This window comes from Caretta caretta, chromosome 1 (assembly GCF_965140235.1).
Source record: "Caretta caretta isolate rCarCar2 chromosome 1, rCarCar1.hap1, whole genome shotgun sequence".
Lineage (NCBI taxonomy): Eukaryota > Metazoa > Chordata > Testudines > Cheloniidae > Caretta > Caretta caretta.
In genome coordinates, this window is record NC_134206.1 from 245,675,070 (window position 1) to 245,689,460 (window position 14,391).

General features: G+C 39.7%; 1 protein-coding gene across 4 annotated transcripts in view; it reads right to left on the reverse strand.

The window, feature by feature from the left end:
* The window catches only part of DENND5B (DENN domain containing 5B), a 172,849-nt gene that overhangs the window by 151,600 nt on the left and 6,858 nt on the right, over nucleotides 1–14,391 (reverse strand). The window lies entirely within an intron of this gene.

A 14,391-nucleotide genomic window follows, 5' to 3' on the forward strand; every position in this document is an offset into this window, starting at 1 on the left:
TTTTACTTCAATGCACCTGACACTTCAGAAAATTACCACAATTTGCAGGAATTCTGCAAAACAAAGTCTCCAGAAAGTTCATTTGTTTCTCTAAACCATTAGGATTCCAAATAGTCTATGAATGACAACAGATGGTAACCTCAGTCTCTCACAGCTGATGAACTCTGCATTTTCAGGTAGAGAAATGAGTTGGTTTTTGTTTTTTTTAGCACACCCCACAACACGCAACCCCACCGATGAAGGCTATACAATTTAAATATGCTACAATTAGAGATTTGAAAGGGGCTATTTTACGAGACTATTTTAAGGAACTTTGCTTCAGCATGAAACTATTAGGCCTTGTCTACAATAAAGGGAAAAGTCGATCTAAGCTACGCAATTTGAGTTATGTGAATAGTGTAAATCCAATCGATGTAGCTTAGATCTACTTACTGCAGGGTCCACATTACACAATGTCAACGGGAGATGCTCTCCCGTCAAATCCCCTTATGCTTCTCCATCAGGTGGAGCACAGGAGTCGACAGGAGAGCAATCAGTGGTCGATTTACCAGGTTTAGACCTCCTAAATTGACCACCGATGCATCGATCACTGTAGCGTCGATCCTCCGGTAAGCATAGACAAGCCCTTAGAGCCATGCTTGGGGACAAGTAGATAGAGGTGGTGAATCAATTCAAAAAGGCGTTAGACATTTTAGTATTCGTAAGCACAGTACCACTAGACTGTTAACTGGAATTCCCTGACTTTTTGCTTACACCCACAATTTAGGGTCTCTGACAAGGCAGAATATGCAGCTGGCCTGCTAGGGACATTCTCACAAGAAAGATATACGTAAATGTTTTTCAATGCTATATACATACAAATTGTGTGATACAAACCAAGTTTTTGAAGAAGTGAAACAGAGTAGACAATTAAGATCTACTATAAGTGTTGAAAATAACATGACAAATTCATTCTGAAGACTGGTACAACCATAGCAGTTTACAAAATTTGATGAATTACACGGTTTTGGTTTATTCATCTAGCTTAACTAAGCTTGAATTTATAATTCCTCAGTTACACTAGTAGATGTTCAGCAATATAGGCCTGAATCCCCGTGATTGGATCTACATGGAGTAGACCCTTGCACATTTACAGTGTCCTCTTGGCTTCAACAGGGAATCACATGGGTATAAGGTTTCATTTATGCCAGTCCAATTGTAGGAAAAGGGGTAAAATTTTTGTCAAATTAAATGTAGTCATAGTAATTTGAGAGCTCATTACTGCACTCATCTGTTGAGCTCTGCTGTAAAACGGGAAGACTTATTTTGGGGACGTACCCATTATGAAGTTTGTGGATAGTAAAAATGTGAATCACCAATATCCTACTGTAGTACAATTTGATTAAATGTTCAAAGGCTGTAATCTTTAAGGCTAGTTCTGTAAACAAATTCAGTTGAACACTGCCATTTATTTAGAAAATATATAATGCATGATTAGCCATTCACTTTCATGTTTTCTACTAGGAAACTCAGTTTTCCAAAGTAAAAAAATGTACTTAACACAAACTTGAAACCACTTACCGAAATTTTAGCAATTCCTATTATATTAATTTTGACTCAATCTTTTAAGAGTCTGAGAGAAAAACAGTTTTTCTAGGTACTACATTTAAAACTATAGTAAAGTGCTTTTGGTGGTGAGGGGGAGGGGAGGTGGTTTGAAGGAAAGGGCACAAAACATTTTTACTCCATGTGTTTTATTTTTTGAGCAGTGTTTTCCAATCACAAGCTTATCCGAAAATAAAATTTCTTCTATTAAACTGAGGGGTATGTTCTTATACTTACCCTCCCCTGTGAGCACAATACTCCCTTCCCCCACCTTATTGAATCCTTCCAGTGAGTTAGGAGTTAGATGCAGGATTAGATAAACACCTACAGCACCACCGGTAGCACTGTAGCCGCTCTTGTTCTCCGCTTCATCTCGGCCCATGCAATATACTAAGTTATCTCCTCCCACCTTACTGAATCCTTCAGACCTCACTTAAGTCTGAGCCAGTTTCCCGCCCCCCTCTCCCCCCCACACACACCATCCCTTACAACAGTGGCTCTCAGGTCTTTCTAGACTACTGCATCCCCTTTCAGGAGTCTGATTTGTCTTGCTTAACTCAAGTTTCACCTCACTTAAAAACTACTTGTTTACAAAATCAGACAAAAATACAAAAAAAAAAGTGTCACAGCTCACTATTACTGAAAAATTGGTTACTTTCTCATTTTGCCTGTATGAAAATTTTAGTTTGTACTGACTTCCCTAGTGCTTTTTATGTAGCCTGTTGTAAAGCTAGGCAAATATCTAGATGAGTTGATGTACCCCTGGGAAGACCTCTGTGTACCCCCCCAGGGGTACGCGTACCCCTGGTTGAGAACCACTGCCTCAGTGAGACCATTCAAGTTCCTCTTAACACTCACTTCTCAGCTCACCTTCCACTCGGTCTCTCATATGCCTACAATTAAAACAAATTTAAAAAAAAAATTCTGAAACAATTCTAGAAATTTTATACCAGAACCATCCAGAACAAAAGAAAAGGTTACTCACCTTATATAGTAGCTGTGGTTCTTCCTGATGCATCCCTCTATGGATGCTCCACTTCAGGTGCACACGTGCCTCAAGCCTGGGATCAGAGATTTTCCCTTAGCAGCATCTGTTCAGCCCACGCATGCACTCTATACAACCTCGTGCCACGCTCAGAGGGTACAGAGGGCTACATAGGTGAATCGCCCACAGTTTCTTCTCTATCCCAATATTCAACAAGAACAGTCCGAAGTAGAGGGGAAGGAGGGCAGGTAGTGGAGTACCCATAGGGACACACATTTTGAACAAAACAGTTACTGCACAAGGTGAATAGGCTTTTCTTCTTCTTTGAGTAGTGTCCCTATGGGTGCTCCATGTCAGGTAACTCCTGAGCAGCATCCTCACAGGGAGGACACTTCAGAATCAAGTCCAAGACTGAAGACAGTACAGCAGAACCAAGTTTGGCATCAGATCTGATGGCGTGGACCAAGGCGCAGTGTTTAGTAAAGGTGTGCACTGAAATCCATGTAGCTGCTCTGAACATCTCAGGCATTTGAAAGCTTTTGAGTCATACTGTGGAAGTTGCTTGTGATCTGGCCGAGTGTGCTATAATCCTCTGGGGAAGCAATGCACCAGCTGCATCATAGCAAGCAGTAAATAACCCAGAGATCCATCTCAGACTCTGAAGAGATCATGGACCCCGTGGATCTTTCTGTGTTGGAGACAAAGCATCCAGGTGATTTATCTTAATAGGACCAAGCAGTTACAGAAAAGGTCAATACCTGCCATATACCCAATATGTGAAGGGAAATCTCCTGCTGAGACTTGCATAGTTTAGGAAAAAATCCCAGTGAATGAACAGACTGGTTAAGATGGAAATCCAACAGCACCTTCGGTAAGAACTTTGCAGGTGGACACTGGGAGACCCTGTCCTGGGGGGGGGGGGGGAGATCATAAATGGGGGGTGGAGGTGTGCCACTAAGGCTACAGTTTCTCCATCCCTGCAAGCCAACATGATAGCTACTAGAAAGGAAGTCTTCACAGATAAGTGGAGCAAGAAACAGGTGGTCATATGCTCAAACAGAGGTCCCATAAACAGGTATCTAAGAGGAGATCGCAAGTCTGAGTATGATCTTAAATCTAGGGTAAAGATTCCCCAGACTCTTAATAAATCTCGAGGACACAGGGTGTGCACAAAAAACCAACAAAAAACAAAACCCCCCCCCAAAAAAAACCCTCAAAAAACACCTTTTTGTGAGGAATGAAAAGCTGATACTGCAACAAGATGAACCTTAACAGAGCTAACGGATTTAAAAATAAAATAAATATTAAAAAAAAAAAAACAGGCTTAAGTCCAGCAGATAATCCAAGGCGGCTGACAGCAGAAAAGATTCAGGCACAAGATGGTGACGGTGACACCAGTGGTTGAACCTCTGCCATTTCTGAAGGCAAGTAATTGGAGTGGACTCCCTTCTACTGTTTAATAACCTTGTTGTATTCCTGACAAGCAGGTGGATTCTAACCCCATGAACCCATGCTTGGAGATGGAGAAGGACACCCTAAACTAGGGGTTGAAGCACACAACCTGTGTCCTGGGAGAGGAGATGAGGGACAGTAAGATTCTGGAGCTCCAATTGGCCACACAGATAAAGCAGGTCAGGGTACCAAGCTTGCCTCAATCAGGTCAATATGACAAGGATAACCGTGGCTTTATACTGCCTGACCTTCCTCATCACTCTTAGAATTAGCAGTGTTGGAGTGAATGTGTAGAAAAGGCCCTTTATTCAAGGAAGGACAAAGGAGTCTCCCAAAGAGAGGGGACCTAAGCCTCCTCATGAGCAGGATAAGGGGAACTTCCTGTTACTGGATGTGGCAAATAGGTTCACTTCGAGAAGTCCACATCTCTGGAATATCCCAAGAAGGGATTGGAGAGTCCATCTCTCATTTGTAGCCCTGGGAGACTCACCTGCTGAATATATTGGCTGTGACATTCTGGACTCCAGGAAGGTAGAAGGCTGAGATCTGAATCTGATGGGCTATACACCAGTTCTATAATTTTATAGCTTCAGTGCACAGAGTGGGATCTCGCGCCTCCCGTTTGTTGATACAGAACATACAAGCCACATTAAGAATCATGATTCTTATTCATTTGCCCTTGAGGGGTAGGAACTGAAGGCAGGCATTCTTGACTGCCCCGAGTTTCAACAAGTTGATATGGAGACGAGTTTCCTGAGGTGAACATCTGCCCTGAGTTGAGTGTGCTGAGGTGTGCTCCCCACCCCAACAGCGATGCATCCACTGTCTCAGTTATTGTTGAAGCTGGGTGAATGAAAGGGATGGTCGTGTAGACATTTTATTGATCTTTCCACCAATTAAGGGAGTTCTTGACCTGGAACGGAACCATAACCTGTTTGTCCAAGCTATCTCTGGTTGAGGAATAGGTCCTCCAGCCGAGACATAATCTTGCATGCTCAGTAATGAAGGTGGAAGCTGTCACATGACCGAGAAGCCACAAAGAGTGCCTTGCTAGAATACAGGTCTTCCTTGAATTGTCCTGACCAGATCTGACAATGTAATGAACCTATCTGTGGGAAGGCAGGCCCTGGCTGCCAGCAAATATGCCCCTATGAATTATATTCTTTGTACAGGGGCTAACTTGGACTTCATGTTTAGCCAAGACCCAACTCCTGGAAAAGGTAGATAGCGATCAGGGTGGAAGTCAGTCTCTCTTTATAACAGCGACCCTTGAGCAGCCAGCCGGCGAGATTATGGGAAGATTAAATTTGCTTCTCACCGAAGGTAAGCAGTTACTACCACTAAAATCTTTGAGAACATTGCTGGGGGATGAAGACAGGCTGAAGGGAAGTACTTTGTACTGAAAATGATCCCGGCCCATGTCAAAGTCCAGGTATCTCCTGTGTGGGGGATGTATCGCCGTATGGAAATTGGTTTTCAGACGGATACCTCTCTTGCCTCTACAGAAAGGATTATAGCTGCCAGAGTCACCACGTGGAACTTTTAAGACTTCAAAAATTTACTCAGTTTTAGATCTAAGGTCGGTCTCCATCCTTCATCAGGAGCAGCAGCAACTCCCTAAAAGTGGAGAGGCCACCGGCACTTGAACCATGACCCAGCCCTCCAGTGCCACTCCTTCCCCTCTTGAGGGGCTTGCTCCTCTCCATGCCCTCCGTCACTCACCCTTACTGCTGGTAAAAATTGGAGGGCAATGGTCCCCTGGCTCTCCCGTTCTGGCACCCCTGCCCTCTCATCCTCCTTTGGCACAAGAAAATACTTTGAGTAAAACCCTTTCCACCTGTGAGGGGATGGGACTGGATCTATTGCTCCTAAACAAAGGAGGGAGCATACTTCTTGACTCAGTATAGTCTCGTGAGAAATAGTTTCCCATATAAGTTAATTAAGATTTACCATGACTCAGTTTCTACACAACCATTCATTAGTGTAAAAGCCACTGGGTGTTGATACATTCAACAGTACAAATACACGGGACTCCTTCAAAATCAGTGACGTAGAATTTAGAACAGAAAATATTTACCAGTAGCTGAAATCCAAGGAGAAAATTACTAGGGCTGTCGATTAATCACGGATAACTCACGCGATTAACTCAAAAAAATTAATCGCGATTAATCAGAGTTTTAACTGCACTGTTAAACAACAGAATACCAATTGAAATTTATTAAATATTTTGGATGTTTTTCTACATTTTCATATAGTATTCTGTGTTGTAATTGAAATCAAAGTGTATATTATTTTTATTACAAATATTTGCACTGTAAAAATGATAAAAAGTATTTCAATTCACTTCATACAAGTACTGCAGTACAATCTCTGTCGTGAAAATGCAACTTACAAATGTAGATTTTTTTGTTACAAAACTGCACTCAAACAAAACAATGCAAAACTTCAAAGCCTACAAGTCCACTCAGCCCTACTCTGTGTTCAGCCAAATCGCTAAGACAAAAAAGTTTTACATTTACGGGCGATAATGCTAACTACTTCTTATTTACAATGTCACCAGAAAGTGAGAACAGGCATTTGCATGGCACTTTTGTAGCTGGCATTGCAAGATACTTAAGTGCCAGATATGCTAAACATTTGTAGGCCGCTTCAGCCATCATTCCAGAGGACATGCTTCCATGCTGATGATGCTCGTTTAACGCATTTTTTTTTAAATTACATTTGTGACCAAACTCTTTGGGGGAGAGCTGTATGTCTCCTGTTCTGTTTTACCCGCATTCTGCCATATATATCATGTTACAGCAGTCTCAACTGATGACCCAGCACATATTGTTCATTTTAAGAACACTTTTCACTGCAGATTTGACAAAACACAAAGATACCTACGTGAGATTTCTAAAGATAGCTACAGCATTTGGTCCAAGGTTTAAGAATCTGAAGTGCCTTCCAAAAATGTGAGAGGGATGAGGTGTGGAGCATGCTTTCAGAAGTCTTAAAAGAGCAACACTATGATGCAGAAATTACAGAACCCAAACCACCAAAAAGAAAATCAACCTTCTGCTGGTGGCATCTGACTCAGATAATGAATATGAAGAGGTGTCGGTCCGCACTGCTTTGGACTGTTATTGAGCATAACCCATCATCAGCATGGACGCATGTCCCCTGGAATGTGGCTGAAGCATGAAGGGACATATGAATTTTTAGCGCACCTGGCACGTAAATATCTTACGCCTGTTCTGACTTTCAGGTGACACTGTAAACAAGGAGTGTGCAGCCTTATCTGCTGCAAATGTAAACAAACTTATTTGTCTGACCGATTGGCTGAACAAGAAGTAGGGCTTGCAGACTCTAAAATTTTAGATGGTTTTATTTTTGAATGTAGTTGTTTTGTACTTAATTCTACATTTGTAAGTTCAACTTTCATGATAAAGAGATTGCACTGAAGCACTTCTATTAGGTGAATTGAAAAATACTATTTATTTTGTTTTTATATAGTGCAAATACTTGTAACCAAAAGTATAAAGTGAGCACTGTACACTTTGTATTCTGTGTTGTAACTGAACTCAATATATTTGAAAATGTAGCAAACATCCAAAAATATTTAAATAAATGGTATTCTATTATTGTTTAACAGTGTGATTAATCACACTATTTTTTTAATAGCGCAATTAATTGCAATTAATTTTTTTAATTGCTTGAAAGCCCTAGAAATGACTGATTATCACAGTTTCAAATGTTATGGAGTAGTTAGAAATACCAAACTGACGTATTTTAGCCAATTCTTAATTGAGCATCTGCAAGGGAACTGGCAACTCCTAGAAGCACAAAAAAGAGTCCACAGAAGAGATCTGAACTGATGCTTTTTTATTCCTGCTCCAAGTTTATACCAGCTCTCTCAACCGCGTTAATTCTGATGGAAAGAGGTGTGGAAATCCACATACATCCAGACTGCAACACACAATGTAAGACATGGGCTCACTCTAGTTCAGCTGTTGTGCAGCCAGCAGGAACAAAAACGGGCACTAAGCTTTCTGAGGTTATGATTAGGGCAACCTCATTGGAAAGTTCTGCTCTTTTTCACCTGCTGGTTAGGACAAAAGAGCACAGAAGAGGGGACAGGAGTAGTTCAGGAAAACTGTTTGAGAGACATCCAACCTGTATTACGTACAAGAGTAGAACACAACACACCACGGGATGCTGCACAATACATTTTTCTTAGGCGCTTCAAAAGGAAAAGACGAAACAAGCAACCAAATATGCACTTGGAATCTGACAGTGCTATGGTTAAAGATCAATATGGTTAAAAAGTCACTACTCTGATAGAGGATTTACGAGACAGTCTTCAGGCACTTTCTGTTTATATATAGGACATAACACTTTTTAGTTATGCCAGCCAAGATAGAGGTCCACATTTAAATTACAATATATATGACTGTTTAGTAACATTCCTTAGACAAAGAATATTTAGATCTTAGTCATTCCTCAGTTTAAAAAAAATCCAATATTAAATCCGAATGTTCCTGCTTGGACTAAAAATTGCACAACATCTGGTGTCACATCTTTAAAGCCTGAAAAAGTCTACATATCTGCCAGTAGTAGAGCAGACAATCCACCCAAAGTAGTATTATCTTGGGAAAAGGCTGATCACACAACCCATCTGTGCAGAGTAGTTGCCAGTCATTGTGATCTTTGTAGACAAACACTTAGTTGAATGATAATTGTAGTGACTGCAGCCGAAGGTCACAAAATGAAAAGTGGTGCATTATGTACGTTTAAAAACTTGTTTGTAATGATTCATATTTAACAATATAATGAAATAAGTAAACCACACAAGAATACACCATTAGAAATTTTAAGACTCGTTTGTTTTTAAGAGGTAGAGCAACAGCATTTTCACGGAGAACCAATGAGAAACAAAACATTCCTGATAATCTGTCAAAATGGTCACTCTTCTGCATTTCTTCCGAATATCCTTTCATTTTCCATCCATCAACATCTCATTTTACTCAGTATTGTGCCGTTTCTGAATGTTCTGCCCTCTTTCAGTACTCAGTCGTGAGAGTTAATATTTATACAGATTAACAAAAAAGGCTTCATACATGGGAACTAGCTACACTCATAACTTCGTTGTAATGCTAGCTTCTGAGATAGAAATCAATTTCCTTATTTTAATACAAAATTCTGAAAACTAACATTTTACAACTTGTTTAATACCACCACCTAGTATGGAAGAAAAAAAGATTAGCAGTTAGAGACTGCAGAGAAAAAAATATACTATCACATGATTAAATAATTGAGCAGTAAGTCCTTTCTTGCAACCCACTGACAACTAAAAGCAAAAAAGATTTATCCAATTGCATGCTGCTTTCATTGGTCTTATTATATTAGTTTATGATGTAAAACAAAAAGATCCAATCATTAATCAAGAAAAAAAGGTCAATGTGTGTTCTTCCTACACTACTACAGGAGGCTCCATCTGTCTCCCAATTTTCAATGGGCAGACTAAAAGCTCATTCCCTAACCAAGTTTATAAATATCTTAGTACATTTCATTGATAGTAGTAGTTGAGTAAATTAATGCTTTGCGTCATGATTCTACTATAAACACTTTACATCTATTCTTTCATTGATAAGAATCCCGAAGCATTTTAGTGCTGGAGAGCCCAAATTTCAGAGATGTGTGACTGTAGGAATAGCATATAGAAGTCAGGCATGCAATTGTACGCACAAGTGTGCAGTTAAGACACATAGCTGGTAATTTTTTGCAAGAAAATATTAACATGCATGAACGTGTAGATAAGCACAAAATACTTACTTTTTAAAATAATGGAAATTATATACATGTCACTAACAGGTAAAACTATCTGCAGCAGCCAATGTATATAAATGACACCTCAGATGAAGAAAAAAAATTCTGCCATTGTCAACATAGAATGGCTGTCACTATGCCTTATAGGGCTTTGCAGATTAAATCCTTCATCCCTCCCCACATCTCTCCCTTTTACAGGATGCAAGTGAATAGGGAAGAGCTGGGGGGGAGTAAGGGGGAGGCAAGGAGGAGGAGTCATTCTGGCTTCCCCACTGTGAAGGTCCACTGAAGTCCTAAAAATATTATGTAGGTTGCCTGGAAGCAGGGTGCATTTTATGGCTGAATTAAAACCTGTTAAATAATTAGATTAGCTAGCCCTAGACACTTCACATTATCATTTCAGTCCCCTTTTAAAAAAACAAAAAACAAAAACGAAAACAAAAAAAGAGACAAGCAAGCTGCTAGTTAACTGAAATTAAGCATACATATTCCAAGGTGAATAATTTTTTTTCCCCCCAGTGTGAATTTTAGAGAACTTTCGCATTGGTTCTTGTTTTGTTTTCAGAAGCATCTTTTCATATGAGTTTTTAAAAGGTTATTTTTGTATTAAAATATATATTCTTTGCAGATCCATCAAGCACATTCTGATAAAAGTTACGTTAACTTTTACACCATCACTCAGAGCAGGGTGAATTCAGAGCTAGAAGATCTTAAAAAGTAACTTCTGTATCAGGGAATGCTCCTTCAAAAATTCAAACTTCAAATATCCAAATTGAAGTGCTGAAGTTTTTACATTAAATCCACGAGTAATAAGATTTAGTTTTACATTAAGAGGTGACATAACAGAGGTTTTTAGTATGCATAGTAAAGAGACATCCGTTTCCAACTAGGTCACTGATTTGGTATGCAACCTGAACATCACTACTGACAAGGCAGCTATGAAAAAGCTTGATGAATCCTTATTTCCAACTGTCTGCTGCAGGTGCCAAGGATAACCTTATCTTGAGCAATGTTACCAATGCAGTCAAGTCCCTGTAAACAAGCTCTTGAATAGTGGTACATTAAAGAGACATATCAGGTAGGGTACAACATTTACCATTCTTTCAGCCTGTCAACCATCCTCGAGCTCTCTTTTTTTAAAATGAATCCTAGCAAGGACCTCTGTATCCTAAGCTAGTTAAAAAAAGCCATTTATGAAAACCTTGTTAATTTTGGGGTGGGAATGTCTACAAGTCCGTTTCCCCCCACCCCTGGCCTTTATACAAACTACATTCCAGGTCTTTACTGTTCAACAGTGTTCTTTTAATATGTCCGTCACATGGTTCTTCTATGAGATTTTCTACACAACACTACACTATTGTGCTAGTGCAGCAGAACTAAACTAGACTCTGAAGATACTAGACTTGTTCATTTTCAGTTCTGAGTGAAGCAGAAAGACTGAAAAAGAAACCCAACAGGTGAGAAGTACATTAGGTTCTCTTTTGTGTAGTGTGAATGATTCCAGGTTACTTTTAGCTTCCCCATTTTAAAATTTTATTAGTGTAGGAGGTATTTATTTTCATAGGCAAATGCAAGTGAATGGTTAAAACTGTTTCAGAGAAAAATATGGTCAAACATAGTAAGAGTTCATCTCCCAGTATGTATAACTGAAAATAAAGAACTCACTGTTATGGTTAGAATAAATTAATACAGTACAACAAATCGTGACACCAGTAGTGATAAGTTAGCTGGGTACCCAAACAAGCCAGTCTCCTTATTAGAGACCAGTGTAGCTGGATTCTCTGCTTGTCAATAACATTGACAAATATAAATAAAGGATCCCTTGTTTCCTTTGGCATCAAGATTTTTCCTAGGGGAGTATATTTTTACTACGTAATTCAGAAAGTTATAAGAAGCAGTGCACTGACTTTCCATTATATACTAATTCTAGGATTGTGTATTTTGAAAGAAAAAGTCTTGCCTAATTTTTTCACTTTAAAGTGGCCATTGGTCTCACTATCAAAAATATATTATAGGGGTCAAAGGATTATTTTGGGGTCAAAGGATATTGAGATTGTTAACTCTTGTTATGAGCGGCCACATTATGCCAGGAATAGATTGACATAGGACATTCCCAGTAACTCTGGAATTAGTTACTGGCAACTGGCCAGTTAGAAAACAGGTCATTTTTGAGGAAGGCGTTTTGGACGGGGGAAGCTGTTATCTGTATAATGTGGAATAGGCTCAAATTAATTTCATTGTATTTGACAGTCTCTTTAAATTTGATTGAAAATACTTGGGAATTAATGATGGTCTTAGATTCATTGGGCCTGGGCATTTGCTTATCACATGCATAAGAGTAATTTAATAGCAAAAAAAAAAAAAAGTTACAGAACAAGGTGTTACTGCCGTCATCTACCCTTCAGTTGGAGGCTGTTTCAGGGGAACAGAGCTACATGATCCCATTTATGTACTATTTGTAGCAATGTCACAAAAAGATGAAAGTGAAGAGTATCGCCATATTCCCTTAACTAGACGGGTGACAAGATCACATAAGTAGATCAAAATCAAAAAAAGCAATTCTCATCTACACTGACAAAAACCTAAGATAGAACTTTTAAACATACCAGGAACGCTGTTTACCATATATATTTCCCCATGTTTTCTTGTACATAGTGTTTTATTATGTGAACACCAGCTTGTCCTTATCAGCTATTACAATAGAAAGTCTATTCACTCCATCCAAATGTACACCCCATTGTGTGTGTGACACTCAGTAAAACCTGCTGAGATCACCCATTACTCCTCTTGCAGACCTTCTCTCCTAGCATTTCATTTGAGAAAGCGTCCCCTTCTGTTCAAGCGATGGTGTTAAAACTCCATCACTTCCAAGAGCTCTGACGGAGTTCCAAGTCCCCAGACAATTCCATCACAACCCCACGCTCTTGAGATGCAAGAAAAAGTTAATTGACTTGTATGTTGTCAGTAACCAAGCTCCTCTGTCTGTCCTTTCCAAAGTCACATCATGATGGTTTAACCTTAACAATTCCATGTTAAATTTACAAAGGCCCCAGACTCTGCATCTTTATTTTAAGAAAAAAAAGAGTTGGAATTAAGAAAGCCTTTGGACTGTCTGTTCATTTACAATTCTAACAAGAAAAAAAAATTCAGGAACAGGAACTGCAACTCTGACAAGATCCCTTGCTATGGTCTTGTCTACACAAAGAAGTTAACCAGCATTATTATCACTATACTTCAACAAACCAAATTGAAAGAAGGCCACTATTATTCTGAATGTGGGGGTCCACATGAGGAATTATACCAACATAACTGTAATGGTGAAATTATGTTATAGTAGGGCCAGTAAGGCTGTGTCTAAACTGGGAAACTAAGTGAGAATTTTAATGGCCCTCTACTCAATTTACAACCCACAGAGTAAAGGAAGATTTTCCATTTGTTTATCGAACATCTATTCCTACAAGACATTGAGGCAGTTTCCTTACTAAAATATCTCACCTTATAATTAGGGCTGTCGATTAATCACAGTTAACTCACGTGATTAACTCAAAAAAATTAATCACAATTAATCACACTGTTAAACAATAGAATACCATTGAAATTAAATATTTTGGATGTTTTCCTACATTTTCAAATATATTGATTTCTATTACAACCCAGAATACGAAGTATACAGTGCTCACTTTATATTATTTTTTATTACAAATATTTGCCCTGTAAAAATTATAAATAGTATTTTTCAATTCACCTCATACAAGTACTGCAGTGAAATCTCTTTCTTGTGAAAGTGCAGCTTACAAATATATATGTTACATAACCGCATTCAAAAACAAAACAGATGTAAAACTTCAGAGCAGGGATGGCCAACCTGAGCCTGAGAAGTAGCCAGAATTTACCAATGTACATTGCCAAAGAGCCACAGTAATACGTCAGCAACCCAGCATCAGCTCCACCCCCCCCACCCATTGGCTGCCCCGCCGATCAGCACCACCTCCTCCTTCCCCGCAGCTCCCAATCAGCTGTTCTGTGGCATGCAGGAGGCTCTGGGGGGTAGGGTGAGGAGTGAGGGGAACAACAGGCTCAGGGGAGGGGGCGGGAAGGGATGGAGGCAGGGCCGGGCCTGTGGCAGAGCCCAGGTTTGAGCAGTGAGCACCCCGGTACATTGGAAAGTTGACGCCCGCAGCTCCAGCCCCGGAGTCGCTGCCTATACTAGGAGCCACAGGTTGGCCACCCCTGCTTTAGAGCCGACAAGTCCACTCAGTCCTATTTCAGCCAATCGCTAAGACAAACAAGTTTGTTTACATTTATGGGAGATACTGCTGCCTGCTTCTTATTTACAATGTCACCTGAAAGTGAGAACAGGTGTTTGCATGGCACTTTTGGAGCTGGTGTTGCAAGGTATTTACATGCCAGATATACTAAATATTCATATGCCCCTTCAAGCTTTGGCCACCATTCCAGAGGACATGCTTCCATACTGATGATGCTCGTTAAAAAAGTAATGGGTTACTTAAATTTGTGACTGAACTCCTTGGGGGAGAACTGGGTGTCCTGTTCTGCATACA